The sequence below is a fragment of the Chironomus tepperi genome, unplaced genomic scaffold, assembly GCF_022539635.2.
Source record: "Chironomus tepperi strain 1889 unplaced genomic scaffold, CSIRO-AGI_Ctep_v1 contig_354, whole genome shotgun sequence".
Classification (NCBI taxonomy): domain Eukaryota; kingdom Metazoa; phylum Arthropoda; class Insecta; order Diptera; family Chironomidae; genus Chironomus; species Chironomus tepperi.
The window spans coordinates 81,013-93,408 of NW_027226476.1; the positions used below are offsets into that span (position 1 = coordinate 81,013).

The following is a 12,396-nucleotide window of genomic DNA, read 5'->3' on the forward strand; positions in this document are numbered from 1 at the left end:
TTTAGCTCGGGTTACGCAGTGTAACCGAAAAAAATGTCAAAAAATTCACTTTTTTAGCTCGGGTTACGCAGTGTAACCGAAAAAAATGTCAAAAAAATCAATTTTTTAGCTCGGGTTACGCAGTGTAATCGAAAAAAAAATAATTAAAATACTTTAAAAAAAAAAAAAAAAATTTGTATGGGACTTTTCGGACTCCCAAAGTCCCAAAGTCCGGACTTTCAAAGTCCGGACTATTCTAAAGTCCGGACTCCACTAAAGTCCGGACTTTGAAAGTCCGGACTCAACTTTAAAGTCCTGCCAACTCTGGTACATTGTATAAAATTGCTTATTAAAATTTTTCACTGTTCATACCTTTACAGTTCAAAATTGTAAATAAATATACCACAAATAAATATTTATTCGAAATCTATATTATAAACACCCAATTCTTTTACTGATGCAAAAACGGAAGCCATGTGAAGCTGAAAAATGAGGGGTATCAGGGGGAATGGGGCGTAATGTGAAGCTTTGTAAAGTCGTGTGAAGCCGAAAATTGAGGGGTATTAGGAGGAATGGAGGTGAAAATTATAAAGATCGGCGCCACGGGCGCTCCCGATACTCTAGTTATAAATAGAGGCCATAATGATCTTCAATTATTATATATATATTTCAATGAACGTCATAAAACATAGAATAAATGAAGGAAGGATGTACTCATGATAATTTAGTGAGGAAATTTCAGCGATCAGTAATTGATTCATAGATATCAGTTTTCATACAAAAAAAAAAAAAATACACAGAACCAGTAAGATCCAGGCACTTCCAGACCTAAAACAAGATCCAGGCCGTTTCCAGACATATAAAAACAAGATCCAGGTCACTTCCAGACCTTAAAAAAAAAAAAGATTCGTCCAGTCCTAAAACACAAGATCCTTTAGATTTATCGAAAAAATACGCAATAAAAATAAATTTTTCTTATAACGGTTTTCTGGAATTCAAACTTTCTGACGGTTTTACAAATTTCAAAATTTTCCCGCAAAAAGTTGATAACATTTTGTATTTAAATCAAAAATTCATTAATTATAGTATTTATGCGTTGATTTGAAACTTTCAAATCCTCGGCGCCGCAATAAATTTATGGAACTGATCTTTTAAAACCATTCCAAGCTCTCTATGATGTCTAGATAAAAAGTTTTTTTAACTTAAGCCGACCGCAACGTGTTTTTTTGTGCTCTAAAAAAATAATTATTTTACCTAGTTTTAACTAGGTTTTAACCATCCAATTTACTTTTAATCCATGTATAAGGTAAATAAAGACGGAATAGACAAGAGAAATGGTGAGTAAAGTCAACTGAAAGAGGAAAATTAATTAAATCGTGAAAATATTTCCATCAACAAAATTTTTATTTTTTAGTAATTAATTGCGTATTTTTCTTTCTTCTTTTTAGCTTCAGGATATCATCACGGAACAGCAACAACGATTGGAAATTCGGTAAGTATGAAGAATAAAAAAGTGAATACATTTATGTGAAAAATTCAATAACTGCTTATAAAAACGAGTCGTTAATAATGCACTTTGTTCGTTCGGCTGGAACGCGAGATCACGAAAACTAGACATCGTAGAGAGCTCTGGTTTGTTTTGATAGATTAGTTCTATCGAGTTATTCGGTTATCGGTAATTTAGAAGAATCAAAACAATGCATGAATACTATAATTAGCAATTTTTTATTTCCATATACAACAACAACCAATACAACAACACGTTGTTTTACTGTGTTTTTCAATGTTTTTCGATGTTTTTACAGTGTTTACTGAACAATGTTTGAATTTTTTGACCGTTATGAGGTTTGAATTATGAAAATCCGTTAAATGATGAAGTTCTTACATTTGTGGAAGTTTTATATGGATCTTGTTTTCAAGATCTGAAATTGAAATGGATCTTACTGGATCTTGGTTTTTAGGTCTGAAAGTGACCTGGATCTTACTGGATCTTGTGTTTTAGGTCTGGAAGTGACCTGGATCTTACTGGATCTTGGTTTTTAGGTCTGAAAGTGACCTGGATCTTACTGGATCTTGTTTTGTAGATCTAGAAGTGACTTATTAATCAATTACTGATCGCTGGGACAAAAATGCGCTTAAGTCCCTCGATCAATAACACGAGGACTTTTGTAATTTTTTCAAATCTAGATCATTGTGGACACTTTGTTCGGTCGGCTGGAACGCGAGATCTCAGCAACCAGACATTGTTGAGAGCTCTGGTTTTTTGCAATAGCTCAATTCCATAAAGTTGTTGCGGCGACGGCCATTAAAAAATCTTGAAACATTGTCTAAATACTATAATTAATAAATTTTTGTCTTCAGTACAAAGCATGAACAACTTTTAGCGGGAAACTTTTGAATTTAGCAAAACCGTTAGAAAGTTTAAATCCCAGAAAACCGTTATAAGAAAAATTTATTTTTATTGTATATTTTTTCGATAAACCTACTGGATCTTGTTTTGTAGGTCTGAAAGTGAATTATAAATTAATTACTGATCGCCGGGACAAAAATGCGCTTAAGTGCCTCGATCAATAACACGAGGACTTTTGTAATTTTTTTTTTTTTTCATTTTGCCTTTTATATACAGTTTTCTGATCTACGTATGATGTGAATAAGCGTTATTCGCTTTATTACTAGTTTAATTATTTCTTTTATTAATTCATTTCATTTCTAGTTTTTTACGACATGAATAAGCAGCAGCAACATCGATTGAAATCAAGAATTGATGAGAATAGTGAATAAAAACATGAAAACGTGCAATCTTGGATTCAAACTACTATCAAAATTAGGCATTAACGATGGATCACCAGACTCATACAGAAATAGCATTATCGTCTCAAAAAAACTGAAAGATGAAAATGAGTTTTCGGAAGCAATTAATAATGGAGTTAAGATGAAATCAGTGAATTAAAAAAACCAGGAGCAAAAGGTAAATTTTGTATCATTTTTCGAAAAAAGTCTTTTAATTTTATTTTATTTATTTTTTTTTTTTATCTATAGTAATAAGTTTAATTCGATTGCTGAATCTCATCTTACAAAATTATTCGTTCCTAACGTGACAAGGAAAAGCTTACTTAAAAACAATAATGTGAGGAAGTCTTTTGATGTCATGACTGACGCATGAATATTATAGGATCAAGGGTGAGTCCAACTATTTACTTACATATAGTCAGATCTCGTTTTTGTTGATTTTTCTACGAAAAACCCTATAAACATATTTTTTGAGATAAAAAAAACATAAGTGCAATGAAAACGAAAATTTAGAACTAAGTTCTCGAAAAAAAACTTGTATCTAAGATATATTAGGAGTCCATTGCAGTCCTTAAAAATTTCGCCACTAAGAGATACATTTGATTTTTACATTCCCGCTTTGTTTACATTTCAGAAAAATTTACTGCCTAAATAGCAAATTACTTTCTGTGCCTTCTTCTTCTGATGTAGACCTTAAAACGTTTTTTCGTTATTAATTTTTTACCAAAAGCTCTTCGGGTAATTAAATTAAGTATTCAAGACCTGTCATTTAACATGTTCACGTTGTGCATAAATATAAAAAAAATCCATTAATATTTTATGAAATTTTATATTAGAAAAGACTTCAATATGAAAATACTTACTACTTACTGGAACCATGCTCCGATATGGAGCCTAGGTTTCTACAAAAGTCCTTCCATCTGACTCTGTTGCTGGCCTCATCACAAAGTTTGTACGAATTCTCCGTCTTTGTACGGAGTATTCAATAGTACACTATTTGATGGCCATTCTTCTGGATTCCCATTCCACTAAATTCTCAGTCCGTCTGTAGCCGCTGTTGACAAACACTCTAAGTTTTTGCTGGATAAATGAAAGTAATAGATATGAATATTTCAAAATGAAAGGAATAGATGTAAATTCTTAGCTTAGACCAAAGTAAATTGAGTGTATTTTTTTCAAAGAATATTTATGAAAAACGAGATTAAAAATATAAAAATAGAATAATTTCAATTATTTAAAGATTATCATTACCTTTTAAAATTCGATTCTATTATTATACTGCTTCATTAATACATAATACTCTTGGCATTTGGTATAAAGAGATAGAAAAAATTTAAAAAATATTCATATGAAATTTTAAAAAGCTTTGAAAAGAAATCCACACAAACATTTTATTCACAAAAACTCATTTAATATAAAATAATAAATATGACATCAATGATATGCATATTGTTTCACATCAATTACTTCGAAGTATTAGTTTCACAATACGATTAGACACACACAGTATTAGTGAATCATTAAAATTATTGAAGATTTAGATGGAAGGGAAATTTCTTTCTTAAAAATCAATTTTACTCTCTTCTTTCCTGCACAATTTGCAATAGAAATTAAAATTTAATATGATGTATCAAACATTTTCTTGATTAATCATCATGATTTTCTAAGCATTTTTTTCTTCTTTCACTTGAAATTTGGTAGATATAATTTTTATATTTATTATTTAAGGCTTATTTAAATGTTGCACTGCTTAGTCAAATCATAACAATTACATGATCAAAAAATTTGTTTGATTTTTTTTTATCAAAACTCAGTGAAATAGGAAAAGAGACAAGCATAAAGCTCCTATCCAATTTTTACTTACAACATGTTTATGTAATTGTTTAAAATATTAAACAGAATAGATCGAAAACTCATTATTATATGAAAGTAGCAAGTAGGAAGCATAGGAGAAAACATTTTGGTATATAATTTGCTTTTACCACAAACAATGATTATGATAAAATATTCATTATTATATGAAAGTAGTTTTTCCTTCCCATTTCATGTTGCATTAATTTTATAAAAACAATCATGATTTCTCCTTACTTTCCTTGTTTGGAGCTTTATGACTTAACAATTACCATAAATTTACCAATTTTAATTTTAATGTTATTGCAAACTATTTTTTTTTGTGCTTGTTTTTGCACACTTTCCTGCATCAACAACGAGAAAAATGAATGAAGAACTAAATAAAAAACATGTGTTATATATGGAAAATGGAAAAAAGTAATAAAGAATAAATCTTTGGCACACGGTTAACGCTAGCAATCTTTGATAAAAACATATATGGGGTGAATCGAATACACTTCTCTCCATAATAATAAATGACTGACTAAAAATACACAAAATAATGAAATAAGAATATTTGTTTGAAGACATGGAATAAGAAATAGGAGAATTTTTCGGAATGTACTTTTATTGTTACTGATGTAAATAAGGCAAAAAGAGAACTTTTTTAGGATTGTTAACTGTTGTTGTTAATGCATTCGTAATTTTGTTCATGAGAACAAAAGAAAATTCAGAATATCTGAATAAAATTAATTGATGTTTGACAACTTTTAACTTATTGAGAATGTCATAAATTATTTACATTAACATTGTCAAATTAAATTCACTTTGATGCTTTGTGAAAAAATGTTTTGCACCTGGAAAAGGCTTATCACCGATGATGAAGAAAATTTCTTCTCATTGTGCTTAAAGGTGATTTTTTTTTTTTTAAATCTCCATCCTCATATTAAATTTACCAAAAACAAGCAAGACTAAATTGAGCCTTCGTAGAAGAAAAATTTTCAATAAATATTTTTAAGTTTTAGAGAGCTTTCAGAACCTTAAGTACTTTGATTTCTACCTGAAAGCACCCAATAATAAAGACTTAGTGCAAAAAGGACGTTTTTAAATTTTTGTATTTTCCGAATTTTAAAGCAACTTGTGGATCAAAATGTCTTTTTCAATTCTGAACGATTTTTAGGAAAAATTTCACAAACTTTTGAATTCGATGCTATTTTAAACTCAAACAGTAAAAATCAATGCGGTACAAAACTTTTTCATTACATTTTTGCAAATATTAAACTTTTAAAAAGTAATTTGGTTTATTTATGAAATTTCAATCCGAGCGACAAAAATAAAGAAGTTTCCGCCACCTACAGATGAATCAGTTTCCATTTGGTGTAAATAAAAGAGCTTTTTTTTTTCTTTGTGATCACAAATATTTATATTTAAGCAATTTTCTGTTAACTAAGTTAGCAAATTGAAGAAAATTTATCATATCTATATTCAATATCACATGGTCCATTGATGAATGAACAAAATGATAAAATTGTCCTACGTGTGAATGAAAAAAGATTTTTAAATTTTGTTTCCATAGTGTACAAGCCTCAAATAGATACAAATACAAAAGGTCCATAATGCTTCCAAAATGAGTGGGGTGAGCGAAGGATAATAATGAAAATAAAGGAATAAAATAGAGAGGATGTATGCAAGGAAGTCGTTGTGTTGATAATAAAGAAATATGCACGGGACATAAAGATATAGCTTCATTGGTTTATCATTCCTAAATGGACGTTCTTTATTTCCTTTTCCTTACCATTTACCAAACAAAAATAAGCATCACCATGTTGAATAAGAAATATGAATGAGAAGAGAAAAAGACAAGTCAAAGCATAAGCATAAGCATCATTTTATCTTAAGGACTATAAATTTCCATTTTCGAAAGCAAAAAGAGCATAGCATATACTGTTAAGAATGAAAAGATTTCGGTCTCATTCTCCCATATATTCTTATCTATGAATTGCATCACTTAATAAGCAACGCAATATAATAATAAAAGAATAAAAGCTGAGTAAAGAGGAATAAAAAAAAGTTCCCATCGCTTTTCATTTTGTGTCAAGTCGAGAGACTGCTGCTGTGCTTCATTCTATTGTGCTTGAATGGATGGAAGAAAAGAATATAAAAAAAAAAAATTATTTAATGTCCGAACATACATACATATTGATCTTCTTCCACACTTCACTGAATAAGCATCATCATCATCAACACGATGAGTTTCAATCTCTCTATCTTTTTCTATTTTTTTTTGTTGGTTTCGTTAGTGCTCTGATTTTTTTTTCATGCGTACGTACATCAAAAATGTGCTTTCTGCCATTTATTCCTTCCTGTTCATATAATTCGTCGAAGGTTCCGTTCTGTCATAATAATATGACCATGAAATATTAAATTGCTTTCATGACACGCCATGGCGATGTGTATCTATGACATACATTTATTTTGTATCCAAAGACAGACACGTATGTATAGAGTGATATGAGAAATGGCACATGACTTTGAAATTTGTTCTCGGTTCTCCTTCATCATCTTGTGTGTAATATATATTATCACTGATACAGAAATACTGATTGAGTAGGCAAAGTCGTGACAAAAATTCATAAAAAATCATTTTCGGGAAGTACTTTTATTCTGCAGCTCTAGCTCAACAGAAGGAAAGCAATATCAGATATATCAGATATTTTTTTTTCTCGTTCCTTTTTGTTGTTTCTTTTTTGATGATAAAAGCAGCACTTTCTGTTCGCATCTTTGCTTTCTATTATTTTATGGCAGTCAGGAAGAGAAATTTGAAGATGCGTGAAAATTGGAAAGAAAATGAAAGCAGTTTGATAATGCTCAAAAGCTCCTTATTCTTCTTTTTAATTTAATAACTAATGTATTACTTTCTGAATATGCGAGATATTTCTTTTTCGTAATTCGAAAAAATAAAGGTTCCGAGTGATTTTTGGGAAGGTCTACTGAAATGGCTTGTGAAATTTTCTCTCTCGTTTTATTGTGATTCTTATTTTAGCTATTTTGTCCATAATTGGTTATTAAAAATCACAACCTTGAACATAAAATGCACTTATTAATCGAGGGACTTAAGCACATTTTTTCCCAGCGATCAGTATTCAAATTTTTCGGAAAAATAAACGATCTAATTTTACTTGAAATTTAACGGTCTAATTTTATTTGAAATTTAACAAAAAAATTTTTTTATTTGCCAAAAGGGAAAACTAACCCAGCGAAAAATTTCCAAAGGTCTATGGGAAAATTAAATTTTTAAAATCATTAATTAACGTAATTAAAGAGAAAGTTTTAAGCTATCAAACCAAGTGATAAGCCAGTAACTCAATAGTACTGAGCTATTGCTTCAAACTCGAACTCAAATTTTTTTTTCAAAAATTCGTTAAAAAATCCCTTATCAGCCTCACTAATCTACCAGCGAAATTCCAATCAGTTTATTATATTTCTACCTGCAGTCATGGAATTTCGTTTCAATTCTTTTAAAACTATTAAAGCCATCTGGATGCTCATATTGGATGCTGACCAGTTTTAATAGAAAAAATTCGCATTGCATTTTTCATTTGATATGTGAAGTAGAAAAATTCAGCATAGAAAAACCAAAAACTAAAAAAATGAAAACTTTAAATTTTTTTTTGTGTGCACAATCTCGATTGAAATACAGTGGAAATAAATTGTGGATAAGAGAAAAAAGTTTTTTTTTATGTGGCATTGAAAAAGGAAGCATAGAAAATTGGAATCACATTGAAATCTTGATTTATTGAATAAATTCTGTTCTAAAACAGTAAAAATAAATAGAATAGAATAAGTATGAATGAACTCAACCTTTAATGTGACCATACATTAAATTTTAAAATATACTGTGCTTCTATTAGCACTGTTAAAAAAATATTGAATAAATTCCGCTGATCTGAATAGAGATTTCAATGCAAATACTTAAATATTTTGATATTTTTGAATTACTATGTGTACCCCAAATATTTGGATGTTTTACCCCAATAGTATGAAGCCAAAGTGCATAGAATATTTATAATATGACGTAAAACCATTGAGATTTTTGTACAAATATTTGGGTTTTACAATTTGGGAATTTGTACAAATAGTAAAAACACAAATAATTGGCATACCTATCTGTGAATGAGAAAGTGATATTGTTGTAATGAATTAGTGAATTCTGAAAATTTTATGTAACGATTTCTCAGGAAACATATAAAAAGTTCATAATTGTGTTCATATATCTGCAAAATCCATAGTGCAGTTCTGGACTTTAATAATATGAATAGCTATAGGTTTTTAATGGTTTTTAAAAGAGGACGTCAAAGATATAAATGATCGGTTTCAAACCAAAATTTTTCCATTACATACCTTATTAATGATGCACTAAACTTGCATTTTATGCTAATGTTATTTACATTAATATCATCGCTTTATATTAATAATCACTTTATCCATACATCAATGCTATAAACTCAAAAGTATATTGTTATGGTATTAAATCTCAACATGATACAGTTATAAAGAATTTTTGAGTATGGGAAAATACGCTCGTTAATAATAATAAACGTGCTCATACTTTTAATGCGATCCTGAATATATGTACATGTTCAATCTTACTAGAGGAAAAAAACGTAAAACGCAATCACTTGGTTTCATTAAGTTCATAAACCGTTATAAGAAAACCTTGGAGTGAACTAGTGAATACATACTTACATCATTCATTTGGAATTTCTATTGGAGGAATTTTTAATAGAATAACAGTTTAAGAAAATCATTTTCTAAGTGCACATAAATTTATACAATCTAAAAGAATACTTTCAACATTTTGAACCATTTTAAAGATATTTATCCAGAGCTACATTAAGCATAACGTTCAAAATAAACCTTAAGGCTAATCTAATGTTCCTTCCTTCTTTCAATAAAGAGCGTATGATTAAAAAGAGCATTTGAGTTTAATTTGGTTTAACGAAAAAAATCCAATTTTTAATACGTACTCAAGTTTTTAATACACATGTTGTTAAACCTTTTGCTGAGAAAAAGAGAGCGAAAGAAAAGTAATTACATTTTTAGCGCATTTTTGAATTTTTTTTCAAAAAGATAGCTTAATAAGACATTTTGTTCGATCTGTCGGTCGGTCGATCGGCTGACGATAGACATCGTATAGAGCTCGGAATGGTTTTAAAAAACCAGTTCCGTAAAGTTATTGCGGCGCCGGGCATTTAAATGTTTTAAACCAATCAGTGTTTTTTAATGTTCTTTGATGTTTTCTCGAAGTGACTTGGATGCTACTGGATCTTGTTTTGTGGGTATGGAAGTAACTTAGATCCTACTGGATCTCATTTTGTGGGTCTGGAAGTGACCTGGATCCTAATGGATCTTGTTTTATAGGTCGGAAAGTAAACTGGATTCTACTAGATCTTTGTTTTGTGAATCTGAAAGTGACCTTGTTTTGTATGTCGGGAATTGATTTAATAATCAATTACTGATCGCTCGGACAAAAATGCGTTGAAGTAGCTCGATAAGAACGAGTACTTTTGTAATTTTTTATGATGTGTATAAAGTGCCTTGCGAATGAAGTGTATAAAAATAATAAATATAAAAAGAGTTAAGTAAGCAGGAATGAGTAAGAATTCTTTACAAATTTAAAGGTATTTTAGTAAGGAAATAAATTTGTAGCTTTAATTTTCACACCTGGGAGTTGAAGGGTGTTATATTGTTATATACTTTACACTTACTACTTTTCGAGATAGATGTTTTGGGAATTTAACGAATGATTTGCTTATTTATTCCATAGATAAAACTTCTTTATTTGCTATAATATAAACATTATTTTTTTTTTGTTTAATAAGTTAAACAAAAACGACTCCAAAGATTTGCAGAATAATTTTGTTATTTCTAGGTTTACTTCATTTTCAAATTTATAGCATATGTTACATAAAAACAACAGAATTTAATCATAAGAAAAGGCCTGCTTGCCTAACAATAACATTTAGTGGTTTTAGCTCCTTCTTTGCAAAAAAAGAAACTTTTCAAAAGCACGTAAGAATTGCATTAAGTTTTACATTTTATGAAAATTTGCATGAAATACTTTTATTAAATGAAGTTTAATTTTAAAGTTGTTGTTTTTTTTTTAAATGAGAATGTATTTAAAATCTTATTACACTGCCACATTAAAATATAAATGTATAATATTAATGCACATTTGTAGAAAATCCCTTTCTCGTTATGGCTTCCATCCAAAGAAGCTTAGAAAATGCTTTTACCTTTATTGCAAACAAAATGAGTGAAATATTCAAATATAGTTTTTGCTTCTTTCGTTTTCCTTTATAAAATCTTATCAGGAATGTGCACTGAAATACATTAAAAGATTAAGTCTGAAACATGAAAATGATGATGAAGGAAAAAGATGTTTTCACTTTATTTTTTAAAGGTAAATGCTTCAGGTTTATGCATTTTTTTTATTTTTCTCTCCTTTTTACTTCGTTAAAGATCATGAAAGTTTTTCTTGTTTAATCCAAATTTAAATTTGAGTTTTATCTAATGGATTTTTTTCATAACTTGTGCCAAAAAGTTTTTTCATTTTGTTGAGAATCACAAAACCAAAAATCAATCCAATTGTTGTTGCAGCGACATTTGCTCTTCCACGAATTGTTGAATTATTAAAATACCGATTTAATCCTTTTAATGATGGATCGTCCAATTTGTAGCCATGATGATCATATGTTACTTCTTCAATTTTCACTGCAGATTTTGAAATTTTTCCAGACATTTTTTTTTTCTTGATTTGAAAAATTTATTAAATATATTTTATGCAAAGTCTACTGAGATGATATTTAAATTTGATTCCATTTTTAACATAGAATATTTATGGAATCAGTTTACATTAAATGTTGTCGACTACAAATTTTAATGCTGTGTAAATCCAGTACGTACACATATTATAAAGCAACAGAAAAAGTGCGAAGCTTTTAGGCGTTCAACATTTAGTACCATATAGCGCATACATTTTTATATGTATTGATGGTATTTTGAACATTCTATGGCAATTTATTTCTCTATTTGTTTTATTATTATTATTTACCAACACGCGTTTGTTTAAGTAAGTTAAGATATTGGCAACGAAAATTTAACATTTAAGATTTAATTTTTTTCCATTAAAAGCGATTAGAAGCAACATATAAATCCTTGAAATTTTATTAAGCCGGCGCTCCAAATTTTTATTCTCATACAAAACATGAATTAATTAAAATTCTTGTTTTTCAAGTCTCGTCATTTATCATTAGGGATTTCAATACCGAACCGAATTCTGAATACCGGTAATTCGGTATTGAAAAATCTCAATACCGGTATCATACCGGTAATCGAAATTCGGACAAAATTGCTGTCTCAGGTCACGAAATTGGTGAAATTTTGTGTTTTTGACATTTTTCCGTTTATTAAAATCTTTAATAAATCTTCAAACCACTTCAAAATATAATTTTAAGTATGTAAAAAACCTTAAAAAATTGATTCCTTTTTAGAAAAACTTTAAAGTTTTCCATATGAAAGGACAAATTTTTCGATATTATTGGACCTATTTTTCACATGTTCATATGAATAGGTTTATAATTGCAAAAAAATGAACCAACTCTAAGCAAACAAAAATTTGTTATAACTAACTAATAGCAAGTTAATGTGCACTCGATGACTAGTTTTAACTTATCAGAAATAACACTCAGAAATAATATTACGCATCATTTTTTAATAATGAAAACTAAAATCAGT

At 29.0% G+C, this 12,396-nt stretch overlaps 1 protein-coding gene across 3 annotated transcripts in view; it reads left to right on the forward strand.

Moving 5' to 3' along the window:
- Window positions 1-12,396, forward strand: part of LOC139094244 (melatonin receptor type 1B-B-like) — a 131,577-nt gene that overhangs the window by 46,759 nt on the left and 72,422 nt on the right. The window contains exons 2-5 of one of the 3 annotated variants that reach the window (XM_070645226.1): window positions 1,286-1,316; window positions 1,428-1,471; window positions 2,693-2,947; window positions 3,019-3,159. The gene's annotated coding sequence lies outside the window, so the exon portion shown is untranslated. Of the gene's footprint in view, window positions 1-1,190; window positions 1,472-2,692; window positions 2,948-3,018; window positions 3,160-12,396 lie in introns of those variants that run through there. The other 2 variants (XM_070645224.1, XM_070645225.1) reach the window with 2 other exon arrangements.